General features: G+C 40.4%; 2 long non-coding RNA genes across 2 annotated transcripts in view; one reads left to right on the top strand and one right to left on the bottom strand.

Annotated features, from left to right (window-relative positions):
* LOC110121925 (uncharacterized) overlaps positions 1 to 27,477 on the top strand; it is a 184,597-nt gene that overhangs the window by 71,615 nt on the left and 85,505 nt on the right. The window lies entirely within an intron of this gene.
* On the bottom strand, positions 4,560 to 23,708 carry LOC110121924 (uncharacterized). The gene is made up of 3 exons (XR_011489117.1): positions 11,467 to 23,708; positions 8,024 to 8,156; positions 4,560 to 6,639 (listed from the first exon to the last, which is right to left on the bottom strand). It is a non-coding gene; the product is annotated as an uncharacterized lncRNA (long non-coding RNA).

The following is a 27,477-nucleotide window of genomic DNA, read 5'->3' as shown; positions in this document are numbered from 1 at the left end:
TAATTAGCCTCCAACTAATAAAAATAAATGGGGGAAAAAAAGATGATTACAAATAGGTTTCTACAGGCTGGTGATTCCTCCAGCGTGCCTAGAGCAAGGGCGAGAATAATTAAGAGATAGGGCTGTCCTCTCTGCGTCTCCATTTCCATTGAGTGTGCTATAAAGTTGCCTGTAAGAACCTGGAAAGCTCACTTAATTTTCAAAACATCTCTGACTTAAGTTTCAGAATCCTTTGTGAGGGCGCAAAACTGAGATGTACTTTTATGTTTGCGGCAGTGGGGGGTAGAAGGCTTTGCTAAGCAAGCAGTTGTGGTTAGCGTATTTCCCCTCTTTTCCATATCTATGAATTATTTTCCCCAATTTTACCTATGTGTTTCTTCCTCCCATATAATCTGATTATTAGCTGAATATGTGAAAATGAATTAAAAGATAACATTGAGTTTGCTGAAAAGTAATAGAAGAACAAAGAGAGAGTCTAAGTATTCTGATGACATGTAGAAGGAAGGTGGGATTATAAGGCTTTTGATCTGAATGCATAATTTTCACCATTCTTTAAAAATCAGAATAACAAGAAGGTAATTACCAAATTAAAAAGCAGAGACATTACTTTGCCAACAAAGGTCCATCTAGTCAAGGCTGTGGTTTTTCCAGTGGTCATGTATGAATGTGAGAGTTGGACTGTGAAGAAAGCTGAGTGCTAAAGAATTGATGCTTTTGAACTGTGGTGTTGGAGAAGACTCTTGAGAGTCCCTTGGACTGCAAGGAGATCCAACCAGTCCATCCTAAAGGAGATCAGTCCTGGATGTTCATTGGAAGGACTGATGCTGAAGCTGAAACTCCAGTACTTTGGCCACCTCATGTGAAGAGTTGACTCATTGGAAAAGATCCTGATGCTGGGAGGGATTGGGGGCAGGAGGAGAAGGGGACGACAGAGGATGAGATGGCTGGATGGCATCACCGACTCGATGAACATGAGTTTGGGTAAACTCCGGGAGTTGGTGATGGACAGGGAGGCCTGGCATGCTGTGATTCATGGGATCGCAAAGAGTCGGACACAACTGACTGACTGAACTGAACTGAGCAGAACGGAATTACCAAAACATGAATATAGAAATGTGGTGACAAAATAAAGACACAGGGCTTTGAAGAAGTCCTGTGAAGACTAATAAACATTTTTTTCTGCAATTAACTTCACAAACTAATCTGTCCACACCTGAAATGGGAATTTTATTCTATTTTCACTTAACATTCTTTTGCACCTCAAGTGGCTTGTCTTCATTTGGGCACTCCAAGGTAAGGGTGTGCATTAGTCATTTCCTGGTGTATGTGTTTTAACACCTCTATGCACATAACACTTTCTTATCTTTATGGTCATTTGTCCATCAGTGCAACTTGGATGCAAGAATAAGAGGGATGTCACCATTCCCAGTTTGGCCACACATGTTTGTGTGGCCTTGTGATGAGCTTGAAGCCAGATATACCAGGCCTACCTGTCCTCAAGCCACAAGAGCTCACAAGGACCAAACCTCTGAAACATGTCCACCTGCCCGGGCTGGTTTGAACCAGTCAACTGCAGTATATGCCCTGCCCAGTTGCTTCTCGTGGATCCATAAACTCCCAGTTTTGCATACTGCATTTTTTCCTCTTAGGTCTACTTCAAAACCCCTCATTTAATATACAAGGCAAACCCTTCTAAGTTAGGCGTTTCTTTGGATAGGCTTTTGGTGTCTCATGCTCCAACTCACAAGACAGCAGTTGCTAACAACTATCAGACTCTGGCCTTAAGCCTCGTGTCTGGTCCTCATCAGTGGCTCTAATTTACTGGATACTGTGAGTGTCCTGAAGCTAACCACCTGGAATTGTTTTAAAGAACAGTCCTCTAAGGAGAAATCAACTTACAGTGAGGGCTCACACCCGCCCAGCTTCTCACCGCACCCAAGACATGTCCTGCCTCTTTGACTCTGTATCCCGGCCTTCAAGGCCCTCCTAGCTCCGGCCTGCTGCCTCCGGCTTCCTGGCTGCCTGCTCCCTGACTTTGCCAGTGTCTTGCTCCAGGTCTGGAAGGCTCTTTGCCCTTGACTTGTCCAGAGGTCATCGCACTCCCTGTGAAAGCTCCTCCACAGGCACACTAAACCGTTCCCACAGCAGTTGGGTCTTCCTCTCTTCTCTGGATCCAGACAACTATTTATCCATACCATTCACTTCCCAGGTGCCATGTATTTAATTATGACTCTGTTGTGTCTCAACATTAACTTCTCATGGTACTACTCAACTTGTCATGACCATTATTCTCCACTTGCCCCTAAGTTTCTTGAGAGCATGGGTCCTGTTTTCTACATCTTTGTATCCCTCAGGGCACCAACCAGAGTTAGCACACAGTAGACTCAGTACATATTTGCTGATAACATCTAAGACTCCAGAAGCCTTATCCTTGTGAGAGATTGGGGGGGAAATACGTATAGTCAATGGGAAAAAAAAAAAAAAACCTGTCTATGTATGTATTCAGTGATGCCAGCTCTCTCGAGAGATAAATGAAGCCAGCCCGCTGTCCTCCTGGCCTGGTGTCTTTCATGGACTCCATCTCTGCTCTCTGCTCTGCCTCTGCTCTGCTCTGTCACACTCGAAAGAGGCCCTGGTGGACAGATTCTCTAAGCGCTACTACTCTGCCTTCTGCCCTCTTTCCCTTTTCTGCTCCTAGGCTCCTCATCTGGGTCAAGAACCTAACACTTGCTCTTCCACTGTGTCTTGATTCACGTTAGAATCCACAGGCTCTGACAGTGATCAGGACCGAATTTCCCCACACCCACACAAGTCTGTGCTCCCTCCCTCAGTGTGTGGAGGTGTGAGTCATCCTTCTGGTTATTTATCCTCTCCAGTGTCAGCATCCTTGTGATGCTCTGTTTCATATATATTTATCTAAATAATGTGTATAATATATATATATTTTAGAAAACTTAGGAATTTTTGCCTCAGTAAAAAATGTATGATATTTTTGATTCCACTGGTTTGACTTAGTGTGAATAGACTGCTAGATTTCTAATTTAAAAAAAATACATATGCAACATTTGCAACCTAATAAGCCCTTGAGAAAAAATAACTGTTAATAGTCCATCTTCATGATTATCATTGTAGCTGTTCCTGGGGTCAGGCAGTGAGGTCACTGTTCTTCTCATTCTCCCAAAGCATTTCTGGATCATTCTCTTCCACCTCCTGGTGAAGACCCCTGCCCTGCGGAGTACCCGCTACTCGGGGAACATCACCCTCGGCTCCTCCTTGGCGCTGTGAGCAGAGCCACTGGCTCACAGGTACTTTGTCTTCTCTTCATCAACTAGTCCTGTGTCTTGCTCTGGGGTTTAGATTTCACTGCAAACCATCTCCATCCCACTCTTGCCCAAACCCTAAACTCCCTTGTCCATCTTCTGACTTCTCCAGACACATCTCATCCCTGCATGGCATCAGTTCTGCTTTCTCTGTGCCAGTGCCCGGGCTGGTAAGCTCTGAACTCATCTGGCTGATGTTTACAGGAACTTTTTAATGTACTTCATAATACAGATTATTCTGAAATTTTCTTTCTGTCATACATTGTGCAGAGCCCTGAGTATTTGTGAAAGACCTGATTTGCTCCCAAATGAATGGAAATGGCAACCCACTCCAATACTCTTGCCTGGAGAATCCCATGGACAGAGGAGCCTGTAGGTCTACAGTCCATGGGGTTGCAAAGAGTCGGACACAATGGAGCATGCACACACTAATAATAGCAGTGAAGACATGACAGAGCCATGACTTCTTGAAACCTAAAGCTGTGGCTTCAGGTCTGTAAAATAAATGGGGATGATTTTCATTTCTTTATGCTGTTGGATAGTATAACAGGGCAGAATTAACCTCTTCCTTAAATGTTTCGTAATAAGTAGTGTTGATCGATTTTAATGTGGAGATTTGGCCTTTAAAATAAGAATCATTTAGAAATGGAAATTACTTAAATTGACATAGATTCAGTAATAAAATCAGGAAGGAATATTTGACTTTAAGCATGTCTCTGAGTTCTGGATTGTTCTTCAAGACAGCTTTTGATCAGTTTACTTTTGGTCAAGACAGCATCTTCTGGGCTTTTGGTCTTAAAGTGCCTGGTTGCAGACTATACGAAAGAACAGCTAGTTAAGGGATCACTGAGTGATGAATTTGGGCACAGTATTCCACTTCCCTTCACCTCAAGACTGAGACATACAAACCCTGCCCGAGTTTCTGGTCTGCAGGTTTGCCAGGCCTCACCATTATGTGAGCCAATTTATTACCAAAAAAAGAAAAGTGTGTGTGCGCGTATATGTGTGTGCATGTGTGTGTGTGTGTGTGTGTATGTGTATTGTATTGGTTTTGTTGTGTAGAGACCTGACTGATACTCATAAACCAAAGTCAGCTACATTTGTAACTGTCCCTTCACTTTCCAGGGGCCATGATCCGCTGTACTTTCCTTCCTGTGACATCACAGGCAACACAAGCCATCACTGAACTAAAGTTTCATGAGCACTTAGGAGAACCTAAACTCTCAGATACTTCAAACAGCAAACTCATGCAGTTTTTCAAAAGTATTTTTTTAAAGTAATAACACTTTGGGAAATATTCACAAAATTATATGAAATTTCTTAAATCAATAGAAAATCTGTAAATACTTGGGCAACATCCAGTGCACTTTAAGAAAAAGTTCTGATTTTTCTTAAACTTCATTCGAGTCAAGTATGATCCCAATTTTGATCTTTTTTAAAAAATCAAAAGCAAAACTGAAAAAATGTATGCACATCGTTCATTTCCTTGAGATGGAATTACATATAGATATTTAAATTTTATTTACAGTGAACATATGTTACATATATTATTAGAAAAAATAAAGATTCTGAAAAACATTTTCATATTACACATTTAAAGAAGAATTGGCAATTTTGAATAATGCAGATGAAATTAAAGAAATGTTGAAAAACATTGAGAAGTTGAAAACTCCGGGGTATAGGGATCTCAGTTGATTTGGTAGCATCACAAATCTATGTGTGAGGCACTGAGATGGACCAAAAATACAGATAAGAGTCTTAACCATCACACAATGGGAGGAAGTTAGAGATTTAGCTTCCTGGAAAAGCCAAGCTCAGAGATCTGAACGCTGGGTAGTGGAATATGACACTCTATTAAAAAGTAAGGCTGTTAATGGGGGCCCAGAGTCTTGGTGGATCAACACTGTGTCCGTTCACCAGTGCCCACTGGGGACACCCCCACAGTGAAGGAGAAGGATGAAGCAGAGGGTGGCTGAACAAGATGAAAGGACTTGGGAACAAACTGTTATCCAGAGAGATTGAACCATAGAGAACTAAGAAAAGGAACTCAACTCTTACTGTTTGTGTTTTTTTAAAAAAGCAAAACAAAACAAACGTGTGTCATAATAAGTTAAATTGAAATGAGTTGCCTCTGAAAATACAGCTGCAGCAGATGAGAAAGATATTCAGAAATATATTTAAACTTTGAGAAACTTTATCAATCACATGCCATCTCTTCTGGATGAACATCCTTTCACCAAATCATGTAAAGGCTTTATGAGTTTTTCAGAAAAGGGCACCCTGGAAATTTAAGTTATTTTTATCACTTTTATTGAAAAGGCTGTTTTTTTTTGCTGTAAGGCTGAATTCTTTGATGCAAGCTTAGTAGCCTTGGAGTGAATCTGAATGCAGTTTTCGGAGCAGTTGAGAAAAGTCATGCATTGTTGAGATGCCAGCCTTCCTTCAAGAAATCATTTGAAAATAACTGATAAAGATCCTTAGGGCTCTGAATTATTGTGAAGTGTGGTATTCAAAGAAACTGGTAGTTTGGAACACTTTTCTATAATTATGTACTGTTGAATTCTGAAATGTCACATAGCAGTGTAAGAGAAAGATACATTCATTTTTAACTCACCATGGACAAAATGCATAGATGCAGTCTCCAATTTGAGGCTAAGGAGGTGGCTGTGGGTGCACCAGTCAGATTATCTTATTGACTGATCTTAGTGGTCATCACCCCATGCCGTGGCCTTTAAGGAAGGAAATGACTGCATCAGCCGTTTCAAGGATTTGGCAAAGATATATCAAATGCCAGAGGGAAAGATGGATAGGATCAATGACAACGAAAGTCCTCATGAGACCAAGGACTGGCCCATGACCAACATAACATCCCATAGAAAGCAGTAACACACCATTCTCACACAAGAACCAAATTGTATCATTTCTGAAGTTTGGGCATTTGTAGACTTGTTTTTGAGAATTTTCTTGTTGCTTTGTAGCACAATTTGAACTTTAAAACTTCTCTTATATATTGAGTCACTCATTTAGTAGTAGTAGTCAGTGCACACCATGCTCTTTCTGTACCAGGCACCATAGTTTACAGGTGGTGTCCCACCACAACCCTGTAAGATAGGGGGTTGTGTCCACTCCCACTGCGTAGAGGAGAAGACTGAGTCACGGGGGGTTAACTTGCCTGAGGTTACACAACTCTTCGGTGACACAGCTAGACTTCAAAGACAGGTAGCCGAGCTTGCAAGTTGAGGCCTGTACACTGTGACCCCACACACTGCAGCTTCTGTGTCTATCCGGTGTCGTTAAGGAGGCAGCACTTGGCTTGTTTCTGTAGGTGAAGCATGAGACAAGATTTTTTTTTTAAGTTTTAATAAATGAAGCATTTTTCTACTTTCTAAAAGCCCATGTGCATATACACTGAGCAGTTCACCACGTAGCCTCTAGTGCCCCCAAACAGTGTCTGTTGTGAGCCAGTTTCACATCCTTCCATGTTCGTAGACTGGTGAAAGCCCACATCCTGCTCTCATACCAGACCCGGTGTACAGTGTGCAGATTGTTTGGGCTTGTTTTTCTGCTTGATGCTAGTGGTGACCCTCGAGGAAGATCACTTGGCACCAGTGGCATTCTTGTGGGAACAGAAGGGTGATGTCCAGCCTTACCAAAGGGGCTCACTGAGCTCTGTTCCCGTCCTCATGTTGGAGGCTGATTCCTCACTGCCCTTGGCTGCCCGGCAGGCGGTCCTGCTGCAGCAAGTGGCTTCTCCCTGTCTCCCATGTTGCTGGAGGCAGGACCAACCAACCGGGCCTCCTTTCAAGCCTCTGACCTCCCCACCGGGCCCTCCCCACCTGCCCCTCTGCTTCCGTTACTGCTGCTCTGCAGATGCCAGGGCCTTACTGGCACCCCCCACTGCACCCCACTGGCTCTCCAGGAGGGGTCTTACAGGCTCCAGATTGCAGAGAGGCGGGTGTAAAAAGTTGCTACTTCAGGCCCTTTCACGAGCTCGATGCCACTGCTCTTGGGACAGAACTTCCCAGAAATGTGGGGCAGCTGACACCCAGTGGTGGAGAAGAGGAGGAGACTGGCTAGTCAGCAACAGGAGATGGGAACAGACAGGTGGGTTCTCCTCCTTTGCCCCTCCCCAAGGGACTGCGTGGGAACCCAGTGCATCCACACACTCTCTCCGGGGGTGTCCTATGTATTCTGAGCAGCTGGGATGTTTCTCTGGTAAAGTCTGGATGGCTTGGCACACACGCCTTTGACCTGCTGCCTCTCTCCTCCTGCCTCACTCACTTGGTCCCTTCACGTCTGCCTCCCTTGAGTATGTCCTCAGCAAAGGGGTGTGTGCACACGCATGTGTGCATTCTCTTGTGTCCAACTCTGAGACCCCATGGACTGTAGCCCACCAGGCTCCTCTGTCCATGGGATTCTCCAGGCAAGAACACTGGAGTGGGTTGCCATTTCCTTCTCCAGGGGATCTTCCTGACCCAGGTACTGAACCTGGGTCTCCTGCATTGACACACAGATTCTTTAAGGCTGAGCCACTGGGGAAGTCCAAGCAAAGCTTTAGCGCTTAGGTTTTGCCGTAGGTTCAGTTTTCTGGGGAAACCAGTAAATACCATTTTTCCCCATCACAGTGAGAAGCTGAGGCTCAGTAAGGCTTCAGTAACCCACCCAGGACAGCACTGCGAGGAGACAAGAGCTCAGATGCTCACATCAGCACATCTTGCTTCAGAGCCCGGACTCCTCCCTCTGCTCCTCACTGTCTCCAGTGGGGATGGGGGGCGGAGGGGTGCCAGGGAGTCTGTGTGTTTCCATGTGGTAATTCATCAGCACAGTCCTCAGAACCTGTGAGAATGATTCAGTGAAGGACATTGTAAATATCCAAGCAGAGCATGATAAGGCAGCCCTGAAATGACTGACTGGGTGAGCCGTCAATAAAAGCAGATGGTTAAACCACCATCACTGGACACTTAGATGCCACTTTGTATAGTCATGTCTAGATGGAATCACTTTGATGAACCAGCTTAAAGGTCATGAAAGAAGCTGCTCCAGGGAGGAGATACAAGTTCCAGCGAGAAGCGAGGGCTCCTCCCCAGCCCAGCTCAGAGCTCCGTCATGCACAGAATCGCTGGGCCAGGCTCCTCTACAACATCTGAATCTGTCTGTTCTTTCCACAAAGATCCCCGAGAACAAAGTGTACAAAGATTCATCTTGAAACAAAGCAGAGAGGTCCTGACTGCCAGAGACTGAAACGGGATGGATTCCCTGCTCCTGAACAGGGTGTTACTGGCAGAGTCCTATATGTGTCCAGGGATTTGGGCTCAGAACTGCACTTTGGAGACTGGAAAAAGACCGAATTTGGACCCTGAAAACACTGCTCGGCATCTCTCCAGATCGTGGGTTAGGAAGTGAACCTTTTCACTTGTGTCCCTCCTATGAGAAAGAGCTGGTTTTTTGTGTGATTGTAAAGTCAAGACTGTTTACAGATCTAATCATTTTATCTTGGTCTGATAAAAGTGTTGATGGGTCGGCCCCTTGAAAAGAGTCGTTAGTTTACAGGTTCAAAACAAATTACAAAAAACACGTAGATTTGTGTATTGTGCTGGCCAAAAAGCTCGTTCAGATTTTTCCATAAGATCTTATGGAAAAACCCAAATGACCTTTTTGGCCAACCCAGTATATGCAAAGAAAGCATCCATACCACCTGCCTGATACTGAAACCCCTGCCTCTGAACTGGACAGGCATCCCAGAGGCCTCCAGGAGCTCTGCTGCGCCACAGTAGAGGTGACGCCTCTGAGCATGGCTGGCAGCAGAGATTGTTCTCAGTGAGGTCTTTTCCTTTGGGGAGCACAGTTGCAGTGCCAACCCCCCACCTAAAGGATCAGCACCTACTTCTTATTAATAAAACAGCCCTTATCCTCTCATCCCTCAACCCCCCCCCCCCCCCCAAAAATCTGCTCAAAGAGCTTAAACCACCATGTCTCAGATTTCAGTATCAGTCACCTGGAGGTCTTGATAAAATGAAGTGACATTTTGATTCAGTAGTTTGGAATGGGGCCCAAGATTCTGCATCTCTTCCAGATGAAATGACTTCCAGGATAGGTCGGTGCTTATCTGTGAACAACGCTTCAAGTAGCAAGAGCTTAGAAAACCATCCCATTTTCCTTCTGAATATTTTAAAGCTGATTTGGCCCTTAGAAAAATTTGCCCCTTGAAAGTGCCTCACATGCTACCAACAAGCTGTTCTGGGCACCACTGCAGAAATGTTTAAACAGATGGGGCTGAAGTATGAAGCACTGAAAGCATTATGCTAGAGTTGTTCTCTTGGCCACATTTGTTTAGTTCTCGGCACAAGCACAAACTCAGTGCTGACCTAAAGGCTTACTTTCAAAATTACACATAAAAATGGATTTTACTGACACTCCTTGGCTAAATGTGCTTGTCCCTGGGACCACCAGGCTCATTTCATTCAGTCTCAAATTGGTTATTTTCTATCAGGTAATTTCGATTTTTGTATAGGGTAAGAAGATTTTAATGGTAAAGCACATAAACAGGAGCAGTTTAATTGTGTATTTAAATTCTATGTTTGATGGAACAGAAGTAACACTTATTATTCTGCCTCTATTTCAGGGTTCTCATTTTCTGCTTGGAGAATTCAGTCATTTTAATGTCAAATAAAAAACAACTAAAAACATTGTGGAAAATGCAACTGGTTTAAACCATGTTAAACTGCCTTAAACAGATGAGGGAGTGGGGTATTAAACTAGGCAGCTTTTTCCAGATGCTTTAGAAATATTTACTATGTACTGCCTTTTACCCCCAAAAGCATACATTATCTCTTGTAGAAAAATAACTTTTTTGGAGAAAAATAAACATGTGGGTTTGTACAAACTATACCAATTCTTAGGTTTATCCCTCACATTCATTTATTTTTTTTTTATACCTAGGATCTTTATTCTTAGGTCTAATATTGAGTCTGTGGCTGCAGGTAATAATGACCTGTTTTGAGAATAAAAGGTCCCATTATCTTCATTCAAGTCTTCAGCCACAAAGTTTCACCTTATTCTCGTACAAGATAAGGGTTGGTAGGGGATTAAGGAAGTACACTGGCGATGAAAGCAAAAGGGAACACTTCTATAAGCATATCGTCCCAGTTACCGTGAAGGTTACACTTCAGGTTAATTTACACAAGTAGTGACAGAATCCTGATTTCAGTGAAAATCAACACATTATACCTTTTAAAAAAACAATTCAGAAATACTAAGTCAGACAAGCATGCAAAATTCAGAGTATAAACAAACGCAATGGCTGGCTGCCCAAACAGGTATTATCCTCAGAAAGAGATTTTTGAAAATGCTGCACAGAACAAAAGGAATTAGAAGCTTAATTAGCAGACCCATTTCCTCACTTTATATATGAGGCAAGTGGGCAGCCATAAACTGGTAAAGCTTACTCAGCCAGGTTAAGAATGCAATAAAAAAAAAAAAAAAGAATGCACAGAGATCTAATTCCTGGTGCTATCTGCAATTACATGTATCTAAAATTCAAAGAGATAAATATCCAGAACACATCAAACCCACTGATTTAAAGAAAACATTTCAAGGGTGAGGGTGAAGTTGTTACTATAACATAGCAGCACTTTGTACATATTTAAGAGATTTAATGGAAAGAAATAATCTATTTTAGTGCTCGGTTTTGATCAACACAAGTTTCCAGCCAACTTTCTGATATACAGCAAAATGTGACAAGTGCTCAGGCCTGGTGCACTGGGAAGAGCCAAAAGGATCGGGTCGAGAGGGAGGTGGGAGGGGGGATCGGGATGGGGAGTACATGTAAATCCATGGCTAATTCATGTCAATGTATGACAAAAACCACTGCAATGATGTAAAGTAATTAGCCTCCAACTAATAAAAATAAATGAAAAAAAAAAAAGTGCATTCCGCCATTTTCTTCTACACTTTTTTTGGCCTAGCTTTCAAAACTGAGCACTGGGTATTTTTAATATAAGTAATGGGATGTTATGGGCTCAATAAAGGACAGAAATGGTAGGGACCTAACAGAAGCAGAAGATATTAAGAAGAAGTGGAAAAAAATAAAATAAAAAATATTTTGCCCTGCCTCCTTTCGAAGACAATGGGCTGCTTTTCTGGGCACCTGATGTCCTCTGCTAGCGATCAGAAGTTGTTTTGTGGAGTTTGCTCAGCGTTCAAATGTTCTTTCGATGGATTTGTAGAGTAGAAAGTGGTCTCCCCGTCCTATTCCTCTGCCGTCTTCTGTTCTCTAAAATAAAAAATAAAAAATTGCCTGTGTTTGACTTTCCATGAGTGGTCGTTGCTGGACTGGGCTATGAAGTCTCGGTTCTCCTGACTCAAGAGCTCAAAACACCATGGAATCTCCCACTCTGCTTAAATGCTAATGTAATGTTTATTGAAAGCAATTAGCTAATAAAAAATTTTTTTTAAAAGAAGAGGTGGCAAGAATACACAGAAGAACTGTACAAAAAAGATCTTCATGACCAGATAATCATGATGGTGGGATCACTCACCTAGAGCGAGACATCCTAGAATGTGAAGTCAAGTGGGCCTTAGGAAGCATCACTATGAACAAAGCTAGTGAAGGTGATAGACCTCCAGTTGAGCTATTTCAAATCCTGAAAGATGATGCTGTGAAAGTGCTGCATTTCAATATGCCAGCAAATTTGGAAAACTCAGCAGTGGCCACACAACTAGAAAAGGTCCATTTTCATTCCAATCCCAAAGAAAGGTGATGCCAAAGAATGCTCAAAATACTGCACAATTGCACTCATCTCACATACTAGTAAAGTGATGCTTAAAATTCTCCAAGCCAGGCTTCAGCAATACGTGAACCGTGAACTTCCAGATGTTCAAGCTGGTTTTAGAAAAGGCGGAGGGACAAGAGATCAAATTGCCAACATCTGCTGGATCATCGAAAAAGCAAGAGAGTTCCAGAAAAACATCTATTTCTGCTTTATTGACTATGTCAAAGCCTTTGATTGTGTGGATCACAATAAATTGTGGAAAATTCTGAAAGAGATGGGAATACCAGACCACCTGACCTGCCTCTTGAGAAACCTGTATGCAGGTCAGGAAGCAACAGTTAGAACTGGACATGGACCAACAGACTGGTTCCAAATAGGAAAAGGAGTACGTCAAGGCTATATATTGTCACCCTGCTTATTTAATTTCTATGCAGAGTACATCATGAGAAACGGTGAGCTGGAAGAAGCACAAGCTGGAATCAAGATTGCCAGGAGAAATATCAATAACCTCAGATATGCAGATGATACTACCCTTATGAAAGAAAGTGAAGAACTAAAGAGCCTCTTGATGAAAGTGAAAGAGGAGAGTGAAAAAGTTGGCTTAAAGCTCAACATTCAGAAAACTAATATCATGACATCTGGTCCCATCACTTCATGGCAAATAGATGGGGAAACAGTGGAAGCAGTGTCAGACTTTATTTTTTTCTGGGCTCCAAAATGACTGCAGATGGTGATTGCAGCCATGAAATTAAAAGGTGCTTACTCCTTGGAAGGAAAGTTATGACCAACCTAGATAGCATGTTAAAAAGCAGAGACATTACTTTGTCAACAAAGGTCTGTCTAGTCAAGGCTATGGTTTTTCCAGTGGTCATGTATGGATGTGAGAGTTGGACTATAAAGAAAGCTGAGCACCGAAGAATTGATGCTTTTGAACTGTGGTGTTGGAGAAGACTCTTGAGAGTCCCTTGGACTGCAAGGAGATCCAGCCAGTCCATCCTAAAGGAGATCAGTCCTGGGTGTTCATTGGAAGAACTGATGTTGAAGCTGAAACTCCAATACTTTGGCCACCTAATGCAAAAAGCTGACTCACTGGAAAAGACCCTGATGCTGGGAAAGACTGAGGGCAGGAGGAGAAGGGGACGATAAAGGATAAGATGGTTGGATGGCATCACTGACTCAATGGACGTGGGTTTGGGTGGACTCCGGGAGTTGGTGATGGACAGGGAGGCCTGGCGTGCTGCAGTTCATGGGATTGCAAAGAGTCAGACACGACTGAGCAACTGAATTGAACTGAACTGAATGGGATGTTATATGTACATTCTAATTACACATTTGAGGAATAAACAAAATGCATATTTCAATAATTCAGAGTGTATTTATAAAATGAAAATCCCTCTAGCAAAAATACACTTTTCACTGGGAAAAATAAATAAAACAGACAAATGGATCTACACAAAGTAAAAATTAACTTTGGGAGACCAGTGTGGAGGATAGTCCGTAACAGGTTTATCTGCCCTTCCTCCCCCAGAGCCGATTAAGATTTTTAAAATATGCTTTAATTGAGATCATTATATCGACATTTGTTTCTCATCCCACATCATCTTTAGTGAAGCTCTACGTGCTTACAATTCTCGGACTAATTGTCGGGAACTCAGTGAGAATCGGCTGGAACACTGGTGGTGGACGAGTTTGTCGCAGCACTTGCCATCACTGCTGCGGCAGTCCAGGCACAGCCGTTGCATTTGTCGGGTGGTCCACACTCTTCTCATATTCACCTTGAGCTAGTCCTTCTTCACCAAGCTGTGTTTCTTCTAGGAAGAATTTCTGAACAGCTTCAGCATCTTTAAGGTTAGGTAGCTCGGAAAGCCCAGCTCTCTCCTTGGCAGGCTTCTATTTCTTTTTTTCGTTCTCGCGGCCTGTTCTTGAAGTCGGGGTCACTCCGGGGCCCCGCACCCGGGGACGGCAATGGCGTTGTCCCGGCCCCCACCCCCGTCTTCTCTCCACTGAGGGACTGATCTGTGCAGCGGGGCCCCCGCAAAAAAGCCTTTCAACACGAGGCCTCGGATCCTGGTGTGCACCTCAGTCCCCACACCCGCCGTGAGGGATGCGCCCCTTAGATTCATTTTTGAAAGCTGCCTGCCTCGCTCAAATCTTTACCAGTACATTTTGCTGACATTCTCCTAGTATTTTTGTCCCTAGATTCTGTCTGTTCAGTGTGTTAGTCACTTAGTCATGTCCGACTCTTTGTGACCCCCTGGACCATGCTCCTCTGTCCATGGGATTCCCCAGGTGAGAATACTGGAGTGGGTTGCCATGCTCTTCTCCAAAGGATCTTCCCAACCCAGGGATCGAACCCAAGTCTGCATTGCAGACAGATTTTTTTTTTTTTAACCATCTGAGCTAACAGGGAAAGCCCAGTAGATGTCTGTTCCATAACACATTTGCTAAAATAATCTCCTTAAGGAGAATAAGATCTTTAGAGTCATTTATCATATCAGTCTCCTATTTCAAGACATGTGCTCAAAATCTGTAGTTCTCAGCCTACTACTCAGCACCTTTCCCTAAATAAACTTAACAGCAAAAATCTCAGATTTGGGAACCAGTTGGTTCCTCACTAGAGGAAAAAATAAAGAGCTCTGCATCCCCAAGTTGGTCTTAGTTATTTTGCTTAGTCCACACTGACTTGTGCCATTTAACTATGACTTCACCTTTTTTTAACAGATATAGAACTGTATCTATTCTTCTTTGTGAGTTTTGGCAGTTTGTGTCTTCCAAGGAATTGTTCCATTTCGTGTAAGTTTTTGAATGTATGTGGTTACAGTTATTCACAGTTTCCCTTGTAATATTTTAATGTGTGTTGGGTCTGTAATGGTAGCATTCTCTCACTCCTGATATAATAATATGTTTCTGCTCTCATTTTCTTGATCAGTCTGTTCAGAAGTTTAGCAATTTTAGTGAGCTTTTCCAAGAATCAGCTTCTGGTTTTATTGATTTCACTATTGTTTTGCTATTTTCAATTTTACCTTTTTGCTATTTTCAATTTTATGGTTTTCTGCCCTTAGCTTTGTTGTTCAGTTGCTAAGTTGTATCCGACTCTTTGTGACCCCATGGACTGCAGCACACCAGGCTTCCCTGTCCTTTACTATCTCCCGGAGTTTGCCCAGACTCATGTCTGTTGAGTCAGTGATGCCATCCAACCATCTCATCCTCTGTTGCTGCCTTCTTCCCTGCCCTCAATCTTTTCCAGCATCAATCTTTTCCAGTGAGTCAGCTCGTTGCATCAGGTGACCAAAGTATTGGAGCTTCAGTTTCAACGTCAGTCCTTCCAATGAATATTCAGGGTTGATTTCCTTTAAGATAGACTGATTTGATCTCCTTGCTCTCCATGAGACTCTCAAGAGTCCCTTGCTCTTATCTTTATTTATTTCTTATAAGTTTGGTTTATGCTGCTCTTTTCTAATTCCCCCAGATGGAATCAGTATTCATTTGAGGCCTCTTTTTTCCCAATACATGCATTTAATGACATGTTTTCTTCTAAGCACTACTTTAAGCTTTATCTCACAAATTTGATATGTTTTATTTTCATTTTCACTCAATTTAAAGTCTTTTCAAATTTCCTTTGATACTTGCTCTTTGACCTATGGATTATTTAGAAATATGTAATTTCTAAGAATTTGGAGATTCTCCAGATATTTTTCTGTTGTTGATTTCTAGATTAATTCCTTTATGATCAGAGAATATACTTTGTATGATTTCAATACTTAATTTTTAAAAAATATATTAAGGTTGTTTTATGACCCAGTATGTGGTCTGTCCTGACAAGTGTTCCTTGTGCACTTGAAAGGAATGTGTATTCAGCTGTTTTTCAGTGGAGTGGTATTGTTTGATACTTCTGTGGTCTTCTGTGTGCTGATTTTTTGTCTCCTTGATCTATTGCTCAAAGAGGAAACTGAAAGCCTCCAACTATGACTGTGGATTTTTCTCCCTGCCATTGTATTTATTTCCAGTTGTATTTTAATGTTTTTTTGGTTTTGATTTTTCTGTGTGTGAGTACATATTAAAGATGATATGTCTTCTCAGTACATTCACCTTATCACTATGTGATGAGGCCTCTTTGTTCTTGTAATTTTCCTTGTTCAAATCCACTTTGTCTAGTATGAATAGATATAACGCAATTTCCTTTTGGTTAGTGTTTGCTTAGTACACATTTTTCCATCCTTTTAGTTTTAACCTATCTGTGTTAGGATATTTCAAGTGAGTCTCTTGACCACATATGTCTGAGTCTAAGGCTTTTTATGTTGTTGTTCAATTTAATGATCAGTATCTTTTATTTGGTATGCTTAGAGCAATTATATTTAATGTAATTGTTGCTAAGGTGGTCTTTTGGTCTACCATTGCTTTGACGTGACATGGCACACAGAAATAATCCAGTTATTAGCAGGGTTGAGCACCATTACCCGGGACTAAGGAAACAGTGGTTCTCCCTGCTAGCATCACTCTCATGTCAGTCATGCTCCTGCATAATTGGTGGGCCTTGTGGGGACCTCCTGTGTCTGTTTCACCTCCAGTTTCTGTTGATGAGGCAGGGTGAGTCAGCAGAAGGGAGGGTCTGTGGTCATATACTTTGATCTAGCCACGTAGACAGGTGCTGGCCTTCATTGTCAGGGCATAAATGGTGGAATCTCAGCCTATTTCCCCATCTCTTGTATCTTTTAATGATTCTTTTTTTTTTTTTAATTAGGGAAGCAAGAGAACTGGTGTGTGTTCCTTCTTGGCAGTGTTCTATGTAAATTAATTTAAGTATCTCAGTTTTGCCAGGTATTGGATCCTTAAACAAAATATTTTATTTTTCTGGGTCTTACTTAGTTTTTCTTTAGCTTAATGATAGAAATAATTATATTTATTGCAATTCAACCAGACTTGATAATATCTACAATTACTCCATATTAACACACTTTTAAGAAGAGATTTTTTTTGTTGATTTAATAAGCTCTGACGCTAGTTTGCCAGCCATTATTCTAAGCAATGTACAAATATGAATTCATTTAATTTTAATAACAATATGATGTAGGTATTATTTTTCTCATTTTAAAAGATGGAGTAATTTACCCAATGTCACAAAGCCATAAAGGGCAGAGCTGAGACCAGGGTCTGTGTTCTTAACTGCCACGCACGCTGCCTTATATTTGGGATTAGATGTCAAGCTTTAACAGAAAAAGAAATTAATGTCCCTCACTAAAAAGGAGAGTCATTTGTGTTGAATCGGCAGTTTGCATTGTGCTAAGTCACTTTAGTCATGTCCGACTCTTTGTGACCCCCATGGACTATAGCCTGCCAGGCTTCTCTGTCCATGGGGTTTTCCAGGCAAGAATACTGGAGTGGCTTGCCATTTCCTCCTCCAGGGGATCTTCCCAACCCAGGGATTGAACCATCGTCTCTTAGTTCTCCTGCATTGGCAGGCAGGTTCTTTACCACTAGTACCACCTGCATTATTCAACATTAAATAATACTCATGCTTAGTGATTTTTACTCTCTATGTAGCACACAGTATGCAGACTCACCTGTTGATTGCTGACTTGCTGCACAATTACTGATCTGTTCGCCAAACTGACCAAACACAGAGAGCAAGTAATGGTCAATCATTGACATTTGGCCTGTGAATATCTAACACACTCGAGCAAGGTAGAGAGGATTCCCCTTTCTAAATGTCCTTTCCCTCATCCATTTACTAAATCGTCCCTCAGACATTCTGCAAGAGGTCAGTAAGTCTTCTCTGACTTTATCTCATTAAAAATATCATTTCCTATAGTTGCAAAATCATTTTACTCTTTTAGTCTTTATAAATCTGTAACTCCTGTTTGTTCGCTGAGCTCTCTACTCCAGGTTATACATGTTGTCAGCTCAGGGGTGGCAGATGGGTTTTATCTGGAGGGTCAACTCTGGACAGCTGTGTCTCCCTTGGAGCAATGGATAAAAGAGCTCTGAGCTGGCTCCTGGCTTAATGGAGCATCTTCTGCAGGGGGCCAGGGGAGGCATGGCCACACGGTGACACTTATTTCCATCCTGTGGCCCAGATCCTTACTCACTACTCTGCGTCTAACCATCAGAGTACAATAATAATCATGAGGGATTCAGACCCCATTGTTAGCGGATCTTCAGATGGTGAGAAACATGTCTTCACATTTTTAAACTGAAATCCAGCAAAGTTAAGAGCCATCAGTGTCCATTTTTGCCTGTCATTCTTAAAAATCAAACAGTATTCTACTTATATTTTATTAGCTGCCAGTGACCGGCCTCTGAAACAAGAGATTCTGAAACAAAGGTCATTAGTGGTCCCTTTGCTCAAAGTTAAGAGGCTAGAGATGATGCCAGTCAAATCAAGGGTGGCAGGGAAAGCTGGGAACTAGTGGGGTCTGGGAGTTTAAAATCAGGATCCTGGTCTTTGGTGAGCATGGGTTTAATCTGTCTATAAAATGTCACCTATTTCTCAAAGATGAGTCATTGGAAATAAGATACTGTATTTATAGGATAAATATAGGAAATGTGTGAAGTATTAGAATTCTTTTTCCTAATAGTGACTTAGACAAAGCCAAGTTTTAATGAAGTAAATGACAGTACTAAAAAAGTAGTTTATTTGAATTCCTTTAGAGGTACTCCACTTTCTTCCACCAAATGGCCTGCTCCCTGGGAATCTAAGGAGATGGTCTATGTGTGAAGAAAATGAAAATCAACAAAAGATTGGTGGAAGATTGAAGAAACTAAGACAGAGTCAGCCCCTGCTGTTTACATAAAAATTTGAGGCCCGGTGGGTGGTGATTATCTTGGAATGTGTGCGTGCGTGCGTGCATGCTAAGTCACTTCAGTCGTGTCCAACTCTTTGCATCCCTTTGGACTGTAGCCCACCAAGCTCCTATGTCCAAGGTATTGTCTAGGCAAGAATACTGGAGTGGGTTTGCCATGCCCTCCTCATGAAATCTTCCTGACCCAGGGATCTAACCCTCACCTCCTGCATTGCAGGTGGATTCTTTACCCACTGAACCACATGAGAAGCCCTGTCATCTTGGAATATTGCCCCAATTCATGTTCCCTCTGACTGTTTTTCCTCCCTACAAAGGCGCAGGAGAGCACGCTCATTCTTTCTGTCTCAGAGACCTCTGGCAGCATCAGATATTCCGCTGGTGCTTAAGTTTCTTCTCCCATCCTTGTGGTAAGTGTCTGCCGCAAGGATTTCAGGCACATAAATATGGTTGACCAGCCTGAGACATCCAGGGAAACCCATGGCAGAAAAAGAAATCACCAAGTATATAAAAATGTTTCTGCCATTTCAACTTCAAAACATTAGAAAGAGACTTTTAGAATTGAAAGTAGCCCAATGACTTGAAGTATCTACTAGCTTTATTATTTTTTTTAATAAACACATAAATGAAACTGGAAAAAATATCTCAGGGGAAAGAAGAGTGGATAGAGAACTGTGTCATTTCACAGTGACTTTTTTCAAAAAAGTCACTTTGACTCTCTTCTTTGAAAAGGATGACATTCAATAGGCACTAAAAGCCTCACATTAGTCACTACTTTCTGAGCTGCTGTTGAATGTGGTCTCTGATTATGGTGTTTCTGGATTAGACTCCCGTTATTAACAGCTGCCTAGCCGTCCGTTGAAAGCGGAGGGCCACATGGCAGGAGAGATGACAGTGCAGCACAGATGGGAGAGGTGACAAAAAAAACCTTCCTCCAGTCAGCTGCAAAGATGCCTCTACACCTGGGAGCAGACAGAGAGCTTTCAATTTGCGGCACAGGATCTTCGGAACTCTGGGGATCAGAAGGAATGTTGACACTTTGGCACCAGATGACTCAAAGTGATTTTAAATTAGTATTAGAAACCTGAGAGTGTAAAGCCTGTAATAGAATTTGCTACAATAATGCTCCAGTTATTACTTCTTATTCATGGATTAAGCTATCATCTTTATGAAATTCTGTGGGCATCCCTTTCATTGCTACCTCTTTAATTGCAGTCAAACCTACATTATACTAATGTAGAGTTAAGATGGATAACAGACAACTGTAGGTTAACCTCCCTGGATTTTTTTTTTTAATACCTATGATTCTTGCTTTCACAGAGATAAAATTTTCTAAGAGAAAAGTTTGAGAAAGAGAAATGTGAAAACTGCTTCTTTGACACGTCTTTTAAGACTCCATTCCTAATTAATATGAGCAGTAGTTGGATTGAGAAGTAAATGCAGCATGCTTTCTGTGTTTAATGCTCCCATTCCCCCCCAAAAAAAGCATTTTTAATACATGAAAGTATCAAGAACCTAGCCTGTGTGTTTTCTTACTAACTTTTTAGTTTTTGCAATAACTAAGCTTACAAGAAGTTGCAAAAATAGGGTTGAATAGAATTCTGTGAACCCTCTTTCCCCGGTGGTGTTACCTTTTATAACTGTAGTGCAATATCAAACTCAGGCCTAACTGGATTAGAGAGATTACTCAGTTTTCACCAATTATTGCATGAAGCCAGATGTGTGAATGCAATGCAGGAGGCACTGGAGACCCAGGTTCGATCCCTGGGTGGGGAAGATCCCCTGAAGGAGGAAATGGCAACCCACTCCAGTGTTCTTGCCTGGAGAATCCCATGAACAAAGGAGCCTGGCGGGCTATAGTCCTTAGGGTTGCAGAGTTGGACATGATTGAAGTGACCGAGCACACAAAAGTATGTATGTAACTTATGTGGTTTTATGGGCAAGCTCTACGTGGTGGCTGAGGCAGAGACCTGGCTTCGATTTCTGGGTCAGGAAGATCCCCTGGAGATGGGAATGGCAACCCACTCCAGTTTCCTTGCCTGGAGAATCCCATGGACAGAGGAGCCTGGTGGGTTACAATCCATGGGGTCACAAAGAGTCACATATGAATGAGTGACTAACACTTTCACTTTTATGGGCACTTTCTACCACACTTTTGAGAAACAGATTATTTCAGTCATATGTTAGAGTGGAGCACATGCAGTGTCAACATTTGTTCAGTTGAAAATTGACTATGAGTTACATATTTGATATAAATATAATTCTGTTTTTGCTACTGAGAATTTATAACAGCAGTGTGTCTTTTAATTTTGTCGGGTTCTTGAGTTCATTTTTATTTTTCCATAGAAGTAAACAATATATAAATGTCTTTGAAAGACATGCAAATCTATCTTTTATATAAATTTAAACTGAAGCATCATTCAACTGAAGCAGGCAGAAGTTTCATCTGGCCTGGAGAAAAGTTCTGTTAGTGAAAGGATTATTCAAGGATTGTTCAAAGATATCGTTCTGCAGTTTTGTAGTGTAGTCTCAAGTCAGGTATCTGAATCCTCCAGCACCGTTTTTGTTTCTCAAGATAACTTTGGCTATTCTTTGTGTTCTCATATAAATTTAAAATTTTTAATTTCTAGTTCTGTGAAAAATGACATTGGTAATTTAATAGGAACTACATTGAATCTGTAGATTGCTTTGGGTAATATAGTCATTTTGACAGTATTGATTCTTCCAATCCAAGAACATGGTGTATCTCTCCATCTGTCTATATCATCTTTGATTTCTTTCATCAGCAGCTTATAGTTTCCTGAGTTCAGGTCTTTTGCCTCCTTAGGTTTATTCCTAGGTATTTTGTTCTTTTTGATGTGATGGTAAATGAGATTATTTCCTTAATTTCTCTTTCTAATCTTTTTTTGTTAGTGTATAGAAATGCAAGTGATTTCTGTGTATTCATTTTGTATCCTGCAACTTAACCAAGTCAGTTGATGAGCTCTAGTAGTTTTCTGATAGCATCTTTAGCATTTTCCATGGATAGTATCATATCATCTGCAAACAATGACAGTTTTACTTCTGTTTCAATTTGGATTCCATTTATCTCTTTTTCTTCTCTGATTGCCATGTCTAGGACTTTCGAAACTGTGTTGAGTATAAGTGGCAAGAGTGGACATCCTTCTCTTTTTCCTGATCTTAGAGGGAATGGTTTCATTTTTTTTTTTAAACAGTGTGATACTGGCACAAAAACAGAAATATAGATCAATGGAACAGGATAGACAGTCCAGAGGTAAATCTGTACACCTGTGATCAACTAATCTATTGCAAAGGCAGTAATACACAGTGGAGAAAAGACAGTTTCTTCAATAAGTGATGCTGGAAAACCTGGACAGCTATACATAAAAAAAAAAAAGGAAAAGAAATTAGAACATTCCCTAACACCATACACAAAAATAAGCTAAAAATGGATTAAAGACCTAAATATAAGGCCAGATACTGTAAAATTCTTAGAAGAAAATATAGGCAGAACACTCTCTGATATAAACTGAAGCAAGATCTTTTTTGATCCACCTCCTAATGAACATAAAAGCAAAAATAAGCAAATGGGACCTAACTAAAATGTAAAAGCTTTTGTACAGCAAAAGAAACTATAAACAAAGTGAAAAAAACCACCCACAGAATGTGAGAAAATATTTGCAAACAAAACAACTGGCAAGGGATTAATCACCAGAATATACAGAAAGCTCATGTAGCTTAGCATAAAAAAAGCCAAACAACCCAATCAAAAAATGAGCAGATCTAAGTAGACATTTCTCCAAAGAAGATATACAGAAGGCCCAAAAGCACATGAGAAAATGCTCCACCTCACGAATTTTTCAGTTCAGTTCAGTTCAGTTGCTCAGTCGTGTCCAACTCTTTGCGACCCCAACTGTTAGAACAATTCAAATTAAAACTACAATGAAGTTATCACCTCACACAGGTCAGAATAGCCATTATCCAAAAATCTACAAACAGTAAATGCCGGAGAGAGTGTGGAACAAATGTAGGTACATTCCCACCTACACTGCTGGTGGGAATGTAAATTGGTACAACCACTATAGAGAACAATATGGAGGTTTCTTAAAAATCTAAATATAGAACCATCATATGATCCAGCAATTCCACTCCTAGGCATATATCTGAAGAAAACCTTTCGAAAAGATATATGCACCCCAGTGTTCACTTCAGCATTGTTTATAATAAACAGCACATGAAAGCAACCTAAATATTCATCTACAGTAGAATGGATAAAGATGTCATACATATATACAATGTAATGCTACTCAGGCATAAAAAAGAATGAACTAATGCCATTTGCAGAAATATGGATGAACCTAGAGGTTATCATACTAAGTGAAGTCAGACTAAGAAAATTATATGATACCACTTATATGTGGAATCTAATAAAAAAGATAAAAATGAAGTTATTTACAAAACAGAAATAGACTCAGATATCTTGAAGTCAAACTTACGGTTATCAAAGGGAAATGTGGGAGGGAAGTGATAAATTAGGAGTTTAACGTGTACACACCACTATATATAAAATAGATAATAAGGACCTACTGTGCAGCACAGAGAACTGTTTAATATTCTGTAATAACCAATATGGGAAAGGAATCTCAAGAAGAATGGATATATGTATATGTATAACTGATTCACTTAGCTGTACATTTGAAACTAACACAACATTTTGAATCAGCTATACTCCCATAAAATTATTTTTAAAAATTTCATTCTGGGAATATGATTTTCAAAATTGAATCACAAAAGAGATCTAAGTTTGTTTTAAATCACCCTTAAAAATTCTAGCCTACAAGCAATAATTCAGATACTTGTTGCAAACTTAAGCAGTGTCCAATACAAGACATCAACACTTGGCTACAATAAACAAGGTCAAAAAATTGGACAGATGGGCACAGTGCTTGATGAGAGATCAAAGACTGAGACTTATTTTGGAGAGGATCAAAGCCTATGAAAAAGAAAATAGAAATTGCCTGACAATTAAAAAAAGAAAACTATGTGGATAGGGTCTGGATGTTGTTAAAGCACATGAATATGAATATACTGAGACTAGGGAAGATTCTGATGATGGTTATTGTGGTCTGTTCAACCCAAGTGAAACAACTACCAGCATTATCATTTGCATGTACCAGACTCACCACTCCAGTGGACTACCTTCACATTCCTCATTTGGACACCAAAAGTCAAAAGCTCTTTCAATAAAGTTATAGTAAATTTGAGAGCTAGTACAGTTTATACTATCTAAAACTACCTTGTGCTTAGTCGCTCAGTCGTGTCTGACTCTTAGTAACCCCATGGATTGTAGTGCACCAGGCTCAGAGCTCTGTCCATGGAATTCTCCAGGCAGGAAAACTGGAGTGAGTTGCCATTTCCTTCTCCAAAACTACCTTATTTTAAATATAATATTTAATATGCTGGTATAAGAAAACTTCAGTGCTCATGGTACATATTGGTGGACTGAAACTTTTTTCCTGAAACTTCAGAATTTTCATTATTGTCTACAAAGACAGCAGTTTCATATTATATAAACTGTTCCAGAAAACAGGAAAATAGGGGAATGTTATTCAACTTATCTCTAAGAGCCAGAGAACTCTTGACACCAAAGTCAGACAAGTACTGTATAATAAATTAAAATTATGGAATGACATCACTCATTTCTCTACATGGAAAAAAATCTTAGACATGATAAGAGTATACTAGATCCAGTAGTATGGAGAATAAACACTACATTCTTACCAAGTAGGGGTTATTCTACAGATGCAAGAATGGTTATTTAAAAAAAAAAAAGAAGCAAAACTCTAAACATAGTTCATCACATTAACAGAGAAAAACTTCACTAACATTTCAGTACGGGCACAGAGTACATTTGATAAAATTCCACACATATTCACAATTAAAGAAAAAAAGGAACTCTTGCTAAATTCAAGGTAAGAAATAGAAGAGAATGCTCTTACTATGATTAAGGTTATCTGCTCAAAACCTAACCTAATGGCATAAGGGTGAAACATTAAAAGCATTTCCTTGAAAATCAAGAGTAATTTCACCATACCCATTCCACTGTTCTCGTGATTCTGGCCAGAGCCATAAAACAAGAAGAAGAAACAAAGAATATAAGGATTAGAAAGGAATTAGAATATGACACATTGGAGTAATTAGAAAATGACACATTAGAATAATGTGGCATTATTCACATCAGGTTGTATACATAAAAACACCCAACAACCTACAAATTATATTAATCAATAATAGGGATGACCATGGAGAAGGAAATGGCAACCCTCTCCAGTACTCTTGCCTGGAAAGTCCCATGGACGGAGGAGCCTCGTGGGCTGCAGTCCATGGGGTCGCTGAGAGTCGGATGCGACTGAGCGACTTCACTTTCACTTTTCACTTTCATGCATTGGAGAAGGAAATGGCAGCCCACTCCAGTGTTCTTGCCTGGAGAATCCCAGGGATGGGGGAGCCTGGTGGGCTGCTGTCTATGGGGTCGCACAGAGTTGGACACGACTGAAGCGACTTAGCAGCAGCAGCAGCAGCAGAGGTAACCAAGTTTAAAATTAATATGCAAAAGTCAGTTTCACTTGTACACAATTTCTATAACAAGTTAGAAATTATAGTTTTAAAAGTGAAACCAAATTAATAACAACAAAAAAAGCATACCTAGAAATAAATTTTACAAACTGTATACAGAGACTTACTCAGAGAATATTTTTAAATATTTTTGAAAGACATTAAAGATTACTTAAATAAAAAGATATACTCAATAGAGAGATTCAGTGTTTTGTAAAGATTGTAGATTTGTTAATGTTATAAAGATATCAATTTCTACCAGTTTACTTGTACATTATTTGTAATGCTTGCTGAAATCCAAACTGACATTTTGTTAGAGAAATTTGACAATTTATTCTATAAGAATAGAATGTAGGAAAAAAATTAGCAAAAGAAAAAAAAGTAGCCAGAGTATGCTTGAGAAGACTTGACCTACCAGATCTCAAAACTCAAGAAGTCTATTGTAAAGTAAAACATTGTTTCACTGGATGCAAGGATAGACATACCAGTCAGTGGATCTGTGTAAAGTTCCTAAGAAGACTCACCCCTCCATAGAAAGTTAAGTGATAAAGGTGACATTTCACATCCACAGGAAAGACAGGCCAGATTGGATTTCTATCTCATACTTTACGAAAAATTGATTCTAGATATTTTAAAAGCTTAAAGTTAAACTTCTAGAAGGAAATAAAAGAGATTACAACCTTTGAGTAGGGAAATTCATCTTAAACAAGACTTAAAGCTCTAACTGCAGAATATTCAAAACTGTGTTGTTGAAATTAAGGACTTAGGTTAAACAAAAGATATCATAAAGTGGAAGAAAAGGGCCTAAAAGCAGAAGATACTTACATAATCAACAAATGATCAGTATTCAAAATTTTATACAAAATCTAAAAATCTCCTACAAAAAAATAAAAAAAAAAATCTTGGGGCTAGGGTGGGAAGGAATGGGCAAAAGACTTGAGCAACTAATTTATTTCACTAAAGGGAAAATATTGACAGACATTCACCTTCATTAGTAATCAAGGACCTGCAACTTAAGGTCATAATGAAATATTTTATACCTGTTAAATGGGTTAAAAATAAATATATAAGACATTTGGCAGCAACAGCTATTGTTGGGATGTGTGTTAATGGAAATTTATGTCCTGCTGACGGGTGTAAATTGATTTAACCATCCTGAAAAACAATTTAGCATTGTCTTGTAAAGCTGAACACCTGAATATTCATGTCACTAACTGGTTGTGAACCCCTGCCCCTGTGTTTGCATGCCTGTTCTCCTTTACTAGCAGAACACCCCAAGTTTTAGCTGGACGTATGGACACCAAGCTGCAGGGTAGATTCCTTAGTCTCCGCAGAGAAGTGTGGCTAGAAGACTGAGTTCTGACAACAGGATGTGTGAAGCAATCTGAGCAGCTTCCAAAGCCATGTCTTTAAAAGACTCCAGAATCTCTGCCCTGTCCCAGTGGCTGGGACACAGAACAACTGGACAGCAGCTTTGACTCAATGATGGAAGCTCCGTGTTGAGAGGAGCAGAGCCAATGCCCCAGCCAGAGGCATGGAAAGAATAGAACCAGAGAAGCACAGGCAGTTTAGAGGTTGCTAAAAAAATTTTTTTAATGACCCAACAGTTCCATTTCTGAGTATTTATCTGAAGAAAACAAAGATACTAACTCAAAAAGATAGATGTACCCCTATGTTCATTGCAGCATTGTTTATAATAGCCAAGATATGGAAATGACCTAAGTGTCTGTTGTAGGTGAATGAATAAAGAAGGGGTGTGTGTGTGTGTGTTTATACACACACACAATGAAATATTACTCAGCTGTAAAGAGGAAAGAAGTCTTGCTATTTGTGACCCCACTGATGGACCTTGAAGGCATTTTGCTAAGTGAAATAAGTCAGACAAAGACAAATATGTGGAGCCTAAAATAGCAGCAATAGCAATGAAACCCCCCCCCCCCCCGCAAAAAAACAGAGAATAGATTGGTGGTTGCC

Source organism: Odocoileus virginianus, chromosome 8 (assembly GCF_023699985.2).
Source record: "Odocoileus virginianus isolate 20LAN1187 ecotype Illinois chromosome 8, Ovbor_1.2, whole genome shotgun sequence".
Taxonomy (NCBI): Eukaryota; Metazoa; Chordata; class Mammalia; order Artiodactyla; family Cervidae; genus Odocoileus; species Odocoileus virginianus.
This window is presented reverse-complemented; position numbering and strand designations above follow the sequence as displayed.